We start from the raw sequence: 12,330 nt of genomic DNA, 5'->3' as shown, positions 1-12,330 counted from the left end.
ACACTTGGGGAGCCACAGGTTAGTCGGGCCTGCTCTAAGGTTACACCCAGACTGATAATTTCTTTACATTTCAAAATGCATTTGGATGGACATCGTATTTAGGCAGCAGAATCAAAGTCCACGTCCTGTTCTCTCAAATACAAATCTGATTTGATGTAATACAAGTTTGATTTTCAAATTAGTTTTCTACAGTTTTTCAAATATGTTGTCTAATTGCATTTACATCTCAGAAAAATAAATGGCAGCGTTTTAATATAGTTTGAACACTTAATAGACAGAAGACATGAGGGCTTATTTTCTAACATTGTAGTTAGCTACAAAATTTAGACAGAAAGGCGTAACCAATCAGACACTTACTTTCATTGTAAAGTTTGCACTAGATAGACAAAAGTCAGTGTAAATTTTGCACCAAATGCAATGGAAGTCATACCTACATACTCTCCTGGAATGTCAAGGAGACTCCCGAACTTCGGGTAATCCTCCCAGACTCTTAGCCCATTTCTGAAGTGGATGGACTTTGATGGCGCAATACGAATCACATCGTCATCATGGCACCTCCCTATCGCATCACTGCGGTGCAGAGGACAGGGGTATGATAACGCAAATCACATGGACATGCATCCCGAACTTGTCCCTGGGGCTTCCTTTACAGTTTATCCCAGAAGGGAGGGCCAAAAAGTAGGAAGCATGAAGCAAATCTCATTACCACTGGACACAAGTAAAATACAGATCTACTGAATAATAGCTTATGCATTATACAGGTTACAAAAAAAAATGGACTAAAACAACCAGGGACAAATCTCCAATATTTGGGACTGTCTCTTGAAATTAAGGAAATTTGTTGTCTGCAGTCATGGCCAAAAGTTTTAAGAATGACACAAATATTATTTTTTACAAAGTCTGCTGTCTCAGTTTTTAGGATAACAATTTGCATAAACCTCAGAATGTCATTAGAGTGATCAGATGAATTGCAATTAATTTCAAAGTCCCTCTTTGCCATGACAATGAACTTTATCCCCAAAACAACATTTCCACTGCATTTCAGCCCTACCACAAAAGGACTAGCTGACATCAGGGGGTAAATGTATCAAAGTCCGTTTTTTTCATCTCGCGGGAGATCGGTGTCTTTGCAGCTAAAATTTAAAGGGGTGATGGCTTGTAAAGGCAAACTTGTGGGTCACTGATTCTCTCGTTAAAACAGGTGAGAGTGATGACAAATACAAGGCTGGAGATCACTCTGTCATGTTGATTGAGTTTTAATAACAGACTTGAAGTTTTAAAAGGAAGGTGGTGCTTAAAATTATTGTTCTTCCTCTGTTAACCATGTTTATCTGCAAGGAAACACGTGCAGTCATCATTGCTTTGCACAAAAAGGGCTTCACAGGCAAGGATTTTGCTGCTAGTAAGATTGCACCTAAATCAACCATTTATCGGATCATCAAGAATTTCAAGGAGAGAGGTTCAAAAGTTGTGAAGAAGGCTTCAGGATACCCAAGAACGTCCAGCAAGCACCAGGACTGTATCTTAAAGTTGATTTAGCTGCAGGATCGGGGCACCACCAGTACAGAGCTTGCTCAGGAATGGCAGCAGGCAGGTGTGAGTGCCTCTGCACGCATAGTGAGGCGAAGACTTTTGGAGGATGGCCTGGTGTCAAGAAGGCCAGCAAAGAAGCCACTTCTCCCCAGGAAAAACATAAGGGACAGACTGATATTCTGCAAAAAGTATAGGGATTGGGCTGCTGAGGACCGGGGTAAAGTCATTTTCGCTGATGAATCCCCTTTCAGATTGTTTGGGGCTTCTGGAAAAACGCTTGTCTGGAGAAGGAAAGGTGAGCGCTACCATCAGTCCTATGTCATGCCACCAGTAAAGCATCCTGAGACCATTCATGTGTGGGGTTGCTTCTCAGCCAAGGGAGTGGGCTCACTTACAACTTTGCCTAAGAACACAGCCATGAATAAATAATGGTACCAAAACATTCTCAGAGAGCAATTTCTCCCAACCATCCAGGAACAGTTTGGTGATGAACAATGCCTTTTGCAGCATGATGGAGCACCTTACCATGAGGAAAAAGTGGCTTAGGGATCAAAACATCAAAATTTTGGGTCCATGGCCAGGAAACTCCCCAGACCTTAATCCCATTGAGAACTTGTGGCCAATCCTCAAGAGGCGGATGGATATACAAAAACCCACACATTCTGTCAAACTCCAAGCATTGATTAGGCAAGAATGGGTGGCCATCAGTCAGTATGTGGCCCAGAAGATGATTGACAGTATGCCAGGGCGAATTGTAGAGGTCTTCAAAAAGAAGGGTCGACACTGCAAATATTGACTCTTTGTATAAACATAATGTAATTGTCAATAAAAGCCTTTGACACTTATGAAATGCCTGTAATTTTACTTCAGTATACCATAGCAACATCTGACAAAAAGGTCTAAAAACACTGAAGCAGCAATTTGTGAAAACCAATACTTGTGTCATTTTCAAAACTTTTGCCCATGACTGTATGAACTTCCATTAGTAAATCACCAATAATTTAGTATTTGGACATTATTCACTATGGCAAAAGCTTCTTGAAGTGGAATTTAAACCTACCCATCATAACAAAAAAATAATTATATATATATATATATATATTGGTGTGGCAAAAATTTACAGGAAGTTATAATTTCCCATCATTCAGACGAGAACAATTTTAGTGTTTCAAATCGTCCAAATAGTTGGCATTTTTGTAACCAATTTATTGTAGTTTTATTATGTTTTATTTGCTTACCTTTTCTAAGGTGTACTGGACAAAGGTCTTTTTGAGTTCTTAAGTAGTATTTAGTATTCCCAAACTTTCTCAGTTCGCGGCACCCTTAGGGTCTCCATAATTTTCTCCTAAGCCAAAATAATTACCGGATAATCTCGTTTTTTAAATAAAAAATAAGGTCAAAATAATGTAATAAGTATTTAGGCCCCTTCACCATCAGACTGTGCCCCTTCATCATACCACTGTGCCCCTTCATCATACCACTGTGCCCCTTCACCATATCACACTGCGCCCCTTCACCATATCACACTGCGCCCCTTCACAATGTATCCCTTTACAATATCACATGTGCCCCTTCACAATATCACATGTGACCCTTCACAATATCACATGCCCCTTCGTCATATCACTGCGCCCCTTCACCATATCACACTGCGCCACCTTCACCATCACACTGCGCCCCTTAACAATGTATCCCTTCACAATATCACATGTGCCCCTTCACAATGTGCCCCTTCACATTATTACATGTGCCCCTTCATAATATCACACTTGCCCCTTCACAATATCACTTGTGCCCCTTTCATCCTCCGTTCCTTTACTTACATTTTACTTGCCCTTCTCTCTTCTGTTTTCTTCTTTTCCGTCTTTTCTGTCTTTTCTGTCTTCTTTTCTTCTGGCTCCTCTCTGCGCCGCTCCTCACTAAAAATGTCGGGCGTGACAGTCTGTGTGAACAGAATAGGGAGGAGGGTGCCAGGCGTGTTGGGTAAGTTTTTTTTTTTTTTGGCCGGCCGGTTGACAAACGAGGAATGGCAGGCAGAGGGGAGTGGCTTGCTAACCCTACTTACCACCGACCCTGGCCGCTGCACCCCAGGGAGCTGCGGCGCACAGTTTGGGAACCGATGCTTTAAAGTGTCCAACACCTGCACTACATCAAGTGAAAGACACCCTGGGTCTCTATACTTACTACAATGAAACCCCAATGACTTTGGAAAAAATACATAAAAAAATGGGCTTAAAAAAATGGATGTTGAAGCTAGGAAACTGTACCATTAAAATATGGAGCAGAGAACAGAAATACACAGTGCAACATTTCTGAGCAGAAAAATGTGCATATTTAAAAATTAGTCTGAAGTACATTGGTTACAATATTTCTACATCCAAAGCCAGTCACTTAGACATAGGAAAAACGCACCTATGCATAAGCTATAAAAGCTTTTTCTTCCAAATACACCATACTGACATTGCCAAAATCTACTATGTATGATATACCCAAGCTGTTACGTGCACTGATTACAAAAAAATGTTATTCATAGACATTTATCTTCCGCTCTCCTTCGCTCTCTCTCTATTTCTCTCTCTCTCTCTCTCTCTCTCTCTCTCTCTCTCTCTCTCTCTCTCTCTCTCTCTCACACACTCTTTCTCAAACATTTGTTTTGTTGATCAAATCAGCTTGTCAAGTAGTAGAAAAAATACATTGCTCTGTTGCTGCAAGACCATCAATGATTAATTGTAAACAGGTCTCAGTTACTAGACATGCTTCTTTTTTTTGGACAGATTGAGTAGGACACAATGAAGTTATTATAATACCCTCCATGAGCCATAACACAATAAGATAATAGTTTGCTCCCACACATTTTCAAAATGCAATAAGCTGTATTGAAAAAGTCAGAGTTGAAGGTTTGTTTTACATAAATTATTTAATTCAGCGGGTCTTTGAATATTTGAATATTGAAAATCTCTTTTACAAAACAGGAACAGACTATTGTCTGCAGCAGGGGAGGGCTGGCAAATTTTAGCCCGGGGGTAAGCAGGGCCGGATTAACCATAGGGCTAACTGGGCTACAGGCCAGGGGCCTATGGCATCCAGGGGGCCCTTGAAAGTGCTCAGCAGCAGTATTGATCGGTCGGGGGCGGGGCGCCCCAGGCGCGAACAGTGCTGCTGAGCACTTTCACTGCGGTCCTTCTCCGGCGCGCTGTAGTCTCCTTACTGAGGAGATCTCGTGAGTCTCACTCAGTAAAGAGCCTACAGCGCGCCGGAAAAGGAGGTGAGTGCCGGGAGGGGGGGGGGGGGGGGGGGGGCGGGCAGCTCGGATCACGGGGGAATGGAGGCCCCCTTAGCCCAGGGGCCTCCATTCCCTTAATCCGGCCCTGGGGGTAAGACTCAACTCAGCAGCCTATTCGGAACATTTTAAAGAGAAATAAATGCAGGTGGCCCAGTGACCCAATCCAAGGTAGCCCACTATGCTCCTCTGACCCCAGCCCAGCCTGCCTCTGGTCTGCAGTGAAATGTCTCATGTTGTAAGATGTGTATCCTACGGTATTTCTGCTGTATTTGTCATCTTCTTGTGCACAGTTCACTTGCTCAAAGTCCTGTCCTGCAAATATTGTCAGCTTTGAACATAGCTATTTAAGAGATTGGAGAGCAATATATTTACAACGGAATGGCGTCAACTAGAGATGAGTTTCAAGATTCCGTAAAAGTCAGTGTTTCTAAACCTCTGAAAACATTTGCATATTTGAATAAAAGAGAAACCAATCAGAATACCAAGAATTATTGTATGATCTGATTAAGGGTTCAGGCTTCCCTAGGCTAATACGCTTGTAGCACCGCCTTGCCTTTCACACCAGGCGGTAGGTTAAAGATAAAAGGGTTATGACAATCTTTGTCACATTGTTTTCAATAAAATCGGAATGGAGGTATGAATAAGTGGTAGGTGGAGGTAGAGGAAGGGGCTGTCACATCTGCATCTGTCGCCACCCTTGTCTTTTCTACACGCTTATACTCAAGCGCCTGCCCAAGGATGACTCATTGTCCTTAGCCTGTACAATGGAAACCTTACTACATTTTTCTTTCATGTTTTCTTTTTACTTTGAAGAACAAGAATTATCTTTTATTTTAAAATGAATTCAAGTTTATACCTTTCCTTGTTTCAATTTTGCTTCTTTCAAAATTTTGCTCCCCTCCAAAAACCTTATGCCTCAGGCTGCCACCTAGTGAGCCTATTGGATAATCAGCCCCTGTCCACTGCCAATATTTACTGCCCAGACCAATCCAAATTGTCAGATATGATAAGATTTTAACTGGAGAGACAAAGGGCCTTATTCATCTTCGAACACAAGTCTATTTGCTTGACGTATTTATGCATGAAATAGGCCTGTACATGTGCTAGAACAGGACTTGTGAATTATTATTATTATTATTATAATTTATTTGTTAGGCGCCACAAGGTATCCGCAGCGCCGCACACAGTACTAACAGTAGACTATACAGGGTGAAACCATACAGAACAATGAACAAAAAGTACCAATGCTTCAGAAGCTCCGTCCAGTCATATGCAGTAAAGATGGAGCGGAAGAACAGGTATGGAGACAGGAGGGGAGGGGGCCCTGCTCATACGAGCTTACATTCAATTTATGTTCGCACTCAAATGACACTTCCGACTGCCTACGACTTGAAGGGTGGAACAGGGTGGGATGAGGCGGACTAACCTAGGCAATGTTCAGTAAGGGCATGCCAAGGTCAAGTGTACACACATGCAGGTGATACAAGCTCAGGGCATCTATTAGGTACTTGTTTTATAGCCGTATCTCTTGCACCAGCTACAGGGCAGGTGTAAGTGCTGACTGATAATGATGATTACACCTATATGTGCCAGAACATGTGTTGCAAGTAAGAGAAACTAATAAAATGCATTTTTTTTAAATATCTTTTTATTAATGATTATAGTGTATATTCATTTTATGATTTTTTTTGTTGTTGCATGCATTCTGATGGGACTTTATATTTGCACATAGGCATGTGTGTATCCAGCATCTTGTTGCTCATTATTTATGATTTGTTATTTGTCTGATAGAATAGTATACCTCTCAACCATCCCGATTTAGGCAGGACAGTCCTGATTTGAGGGCTCTCTCACGCCATCCAGATCAGGACAGTTTTGTCTGCAGGTGAGAGAGTTTGTAAGTATGCGCTGCATGGCAGAGCAGCTATGAATGGTTACGAGCACACATGGCAATGAAGGTGTTTGGAGGAGAGAGGAGGATTGAACTGGGCAGCCTAGTGCTTTAAAAGCACTAGACACACCCCCATCATGCAATAGCCATGCCCCCAGTTCCAAGGTCATATACCAAAATGTTGGGAGGTATGTACTGTAGTAGCTTGACCATAAATTGCAAGGCATCGCTAGTGGGTGTTGTATAACTTTTGGGTGAGAGAAGATAGTGACTGGCTGAGGGTAATGACTGAGCATAAGCTCATATTAAATGTCACATACATACATATCAAATACATACATGTCACCTAATCATAGTTGCCTACTGACTCCTGTAATATTGAGAAACTTTCTTTTACATAAATCATACAATGCATTTTTATAGTCAATCTTACTTGCATGCAGTTGTTCTGTGCTAGCTAGTGGCACACATACAGTATGAGTAGTTTTTAAAAGTCTTTGATGTTTTAGCCATCACTATCAGTCAGCACTTACACTTGCACTGTAGGCAGGGCTGCCAAGAGGAATTCAGGGCCCCGGTACAACAAATTCATGGGGCCCCCCTCATAGCTGAGCATGGTAAAAAAAAATTGCGCCGCCGTATTTTTCGGGGTTGTGGTCGTGCATTTGGGGGCGTGGCAAATTTGCCTTTGGGGCGTGGCTAACACATCAAAATCACTCGGCTCTCAATTCGCACAAGCGTCACATATGTCCAAGCACTCCTGGCTTTCAGGACATCTAGCACCAAATTGTAATATAGAAAAAATTCAGTGTGTACACAAAGAGTTCAGTCTTGGCCTCCACCTTACATTGGGCACAACACTCACCAAAAATTGTCATTGTCCCTACTAGAATCACAACATTTCACATACTGTCCTGCTCTCTCCTACCTGTTCTTCTCACTTTCACCACCTGTTGCTGCATGTTTCTTTAGTTGCGGCTTGTCTGGATCCTGGAATGCTGGGGGCCCTATTTGGGAAAAAATAGCTACATTTAGATAGTTCCAAACAACCCTGGCGTTAAATCAATACCATCCACGATTAATAATTAGGCCTTCCTCCAGCTCCAATATTACAATAATGTGCCCCTTCATCATCGCCATGCCTTATGATCACACTGCGCCCTCCATGCTGCTTTTGCCCCCTTCATCTGGCTCCCCTTCATCACACTATACTATGCTGCTCCCCCCCCCACTTTGCCATGCCTCTCCCCCTTTTTAACCCCACTGTGCCATGCTGCCCACCATTTTTTAACCCCACTGTGCCATGCTGACCCCTGTTTTTTAACCCCACTGTGCTATGCTGCCCCGTTTTTTAACCCCTCTGTGCCCCCCCTCGTTTTTTAACCCCTGTCATGCTGCCCCCCTCATTTTTTAACTTCTCTGTCATGTTGCCCCTCTCCCCGTTTTTAAACCCTCTATGCCCCCCCTCGTTTTTTAACCCCTGTCATGCTGCCCCCTCCCTCATTTTTTAACTTCTCTGTCATGCTAACCCCCCCGTTTTTAACCCCTCTATGCCCCCCTCCTTTTTTAACCCCTATCATGCTGCCCCCCCTCATTTTTTAACTTCTCTGTCATGCTGCCCCTCTCCCCATTTTTAAACCCTCTATGCCCACCCTCGTTTTTTAACCCCTGTCATGCTGCCCCCTCCCTCATTTTTTAACTTCTCTGTCATGCTGCCCCCCCCCATTTTTAACCCCTCTATGCCCCCCTCATTTCTTAACCCCTGTCATGCTGCCCCCTCCCTCATTTTTTAACTTCTCTGTCATGCTGCCCCCCCTCCCCCCCGTTTTTAACCCCTCTATGCCCCCCCTCGTGTTCCTCCCTGCACTTACCTTTTCTACTTTCTTGGTCTTCTCTGCTGCTCTGTGCTCCATTGCTCCAGACTGACTGAATGCTGGGCATGACATGATGACATCCCACCCGGCATTCAGACAGTCTGAATGGAGCACAGAGCAGCAGAGAGGAGGGATGCCGGCTCCGCGATCAGGTGAGTATGTTTTTTTTTTTTTTTAAACTAGCCTGCTCCCCCCACCAACGACCGAGCCCCCCCCCTGCAAAAAAAAAAAGAAAGAAAGAAAAAAAACGTTTTATAAAAAAAAAGAAAATAAAAAAAGCAGCAGCGCAAGGGCCCGGCCCGGGCCCCCTGACATGCCCAGGCCCGGGTAATTAGTATCCGCTCCCCCCCCCTCTCGGCGGCCCTGACTGTAGGTGGTGCAAGTAAAAAAAAACTCGTACTTAAGAAAAGCCTCAGCCAAATCTGCGTTGGCATGCACTTGACACGTTCTTACTGTACAATGGCTATGTTCATCCACCCCTTCACTTCCCCATTCCACCCTTAAAGTTGTAGGTTGTCATAAGTGTAATTTGTGTTCGGACATGAATTACATGCAATTGCATTCATTGGCGTAATGTCTGTTTCTGAGCATGCACAAAGCTTCTTCACGAAAAATATGGCAGGCAAATGGACTTCGTCCCAAAATGAATTTGGTCATTTACGTCTATTCTGTTGTCTTTTCTGTGTAAAGAGCCCAGCTGTAGTGAGTTCAGCTAGGTACACACTACAGTGTTTTCAGACGATTATTGGGTCAATCGGACAATAAACAATCCTTCAGCCTAATATCACATTAGTGTGTATACTGAAACGATGAACAATTGTCATTCCAAAACACATGAAATCGTTGATCGAGATTTTCATACTGACTTGAAAATCTCGTTCAGCAATGGAACAACATTGCTCCAATCCTGCAGTATGTACGCACTCACGCCCAATTGTCCGATGTTCTGCTGATAGTTCCTCCAACAGCGAAGGCTTTCTGGGCATGTATATTTAAATTTATGATGTTGCCTCTACTTCTTTTTAGTGGTGCGGTCAAAACGGCAAGGAGATGGCAATAGTGTTCTTTTAATGGAGAAGCAATAATAATCCTGTTTTACATGCTCCATGTGTCACTTATGTGTTCCTGCATGCAAGTGTACACAACATGTATTGTTAACACCTGTGAAAGTGATCTGATCGGGCAGGAGGTAGTCTGACTACACAGCGAATACTAGTTTTGGTCCTCCGCCTTCTCTACTGGACGCTTAGTCCCCCTTCCCTGGTGTTTGCATTTCAGCCAGGCACTTGGACTACAGAAAATACAATTGCCTTTCTGGACAACATGCTTTGTTAACACCTGTGAAAGTACATATTTTAATGAAACAATCTTTTGTTTAACTCACGAGACATGTGTCCATCTCTTCAATTATGCATTATTATATTAACATTAAGAGATAAAAAATTTCTGTACCTCAGTGTATTTTTTAAAAAAAATGTAATGGCATAGCAGGAACATATTCATATATATATGTATGTATATTGTAACAAAAGGAGGCATTTAGCTGGCAATGTGCAGAGAAAGCAGGGAAGTAGAGTAAAACATTGGCACAGTTATGTACCTAGGTGGAGATTAAACCAGGTAAAAACATATGTGTAGTTTAAAATTGGTTTACTTACATGATTTAAAAGCTGCTTCCTCTCAGCAAACAGACAGGGTGGGTCTGATAGTCTAAACAGAGCCAGGGATGAGTGTTTCCTTTTAAAGAGAAGGTGGGTGTGTCACCTGTCCATCAAGCTAGGCCTGTGGGAGGAGTGTCAGGTATAAAACCCTGCTTGTTTCATTGTTCAGGGAGATCAACGCTGGGCTAGCTGGCTGATCTGGACAGAGAGCTGGACTATGTATAGTAAGTGTTGAGGGTCTCCATAATTGCTGTGCAAGTATACGGTGTCAAAACATTATTACCATCCTGACAATAAAGAACCATAAAAAGGAAGAAGTTGTACGCGTGTGCTTCTGCTGTAGCCACAATATATATATATATATATATATATATATATATATATATATATATATATATATATATGTATATGTATATGTGTATATGTATATGTGTGTACATATATAATAACGTCAGATATGATGATGGTATCTATATGAGGAAAGGGAATTATTTTAATTATTATTAATGATTAAATGTAGCAGAGCATATTTTTTTAAAAATGGGAATACAAACATTTGCTCACCTTGGACACTGCTTGAAATCACTTTATGTTGATGTCCCTCCTGGGTCTGACTAGGAATGCTGCCATGCTTGTCCATACCAACTGAAATATAGAAGCCATTTTTTTAATATAACAGTTCAGGGTACACCTTACATTTTGTAAACTTTTTAACATTCTTTAATTACCTTTTTTTCAGTTCCTCTTTTATTTCCCCAATTCCTATCTCAGTATTTTCTTCTTTTATAATTGCTATATCACCTTCCATTTGAATATTTTGTGTAGCTACACAGAACATTTCATCATGCAGTCTTTTACTAATCATACTAATTGTTATAGTTACTGTTATTTACTAACACTGATCACTAACTAGCTTTACAAAGTTTGAATAACTGCTTTTAATACTCACTTTTTGTAATGTTTGCTCTGATTCTCTTGAGCCTTCTTTGCTCCTTGTTTCTTAGGTAGGACCACCTTTTTTGAATCTGGAACTTTATTCTTTATATACCGAGTTTATCTCTAAGCATATTTATGAGCTTCTGCATAATTAGTCCCTTTTGGTGATTGACTTTTTCTGTATTTTTCGCTTTTGACAGTCGTAGTCATGTTGGTCCAACACTCTTACAATCATTTCCATCTCCCCTTAGCTCATTGGCTTGGCTCTTTGAATGTCCTTCAATTGAAAAAGAGGTCAAACTCGCCCTCAGCTCCCAGAAGCCCTCCAAAACTCCAGGACCTGATGGGCTCCCCATGTCTTATTATAAAAACTTCACCCTAAGACGCTTCCCAAACTTACTCACCTTATTAACGCCATACTACACGGTGACACCTTCCACCCCGATTTCACCTTATCCAGGATTATTGTCAAACCAGATTAAGATCATACTGTGCGCGCCAACTTTAGCCCAATATCACTCAACTAATGTATCCAACTCTTCGCCAAAATACTGGCAAACAGAATGAATGGAGTCCTGGCTGAACTCATGGAACCTGACCAGGTGGCATTCATTCCCAACAGGCCAGCTCCTGACAACACTCGTAGAGTGATTAACCTAATTCATTACATCAACATGGAACCCCCCCCCCCGAGTCTTAACTACCTTGGACACGGAGAAAGCATTTGATATGGTCTCCTGGGCCTTCATGTTTTCTGTGCTGCGGGCATTTATCTTTTTAGCTTCCAAGGTAACACGAACCCCACCGCACAGGTCATGACCAACGGCCAGGTCTCCGATTCCATTCGATTACATAATGGTACACCAAAGGGCTGTCCACTTTCCCTCCCTCTTGTTTTCCTTAAGCATTGAACCCCTGGCGGCCAGAATATGTCTTGACCCTGATATAACTGGAATCCGCCTAGACTCCAAACAATATAAAATATCCCTGTTTGTTGATTATGTACTCTTAACAATAACTAATCTGGTGGTCTCTCTCCAGAGTCTCATGATGGAAATATTATGCTTCGGGACTGTGTCAGGGTCCAAAATATTCAACAGCAAATCTGTAGCTATGTCGCTTAACATTCCTCATTTAAACCAAGGGATCCTT

General features: G+C 42.1%; 1 long non-coding RNA gene across 1 annotated transcript; it reads right to left on the bottom strand.

Moving 5' to 3' along the window:
- Positions 1-436: 436 nt before the first annotated feature.
- Positions 437-10,275, bottom strand: LOC142157770 (uncharacterized). The gene is made up of 3 exons (XR_012692618.1): positions 10,240-10,275; positions 3,357-3,475; positions 437-570 (listed from the first exon to the last, which is right to left on the bottom strand). It is a non-coding gene; the product is annotated as an uncharacterized LOC142157770 (long non-coding RNA).
- Positions 10,276-12,330: the final 2,055 nt, after the last annotated feature.

Source organism: Mixophyes fleayi, chromosome 5 (assembly GCF_038048845.1).
Source record: "Mixophyes fleayi isolate aMixFle1 chromosome 5, aMixFle1.hap1, whole genome shotgun sequence".
NCBI classification, from domain to species: domain Eukaryota; kingdom Metazoa; phylum Chordata; class Amphibia; order Anura; family Limnodynastidae; genus Mixophyes; species Mixophyes fleayi.
This window is presented reverse-complemented; position numbering and strand designations above follow the sequence as displayed.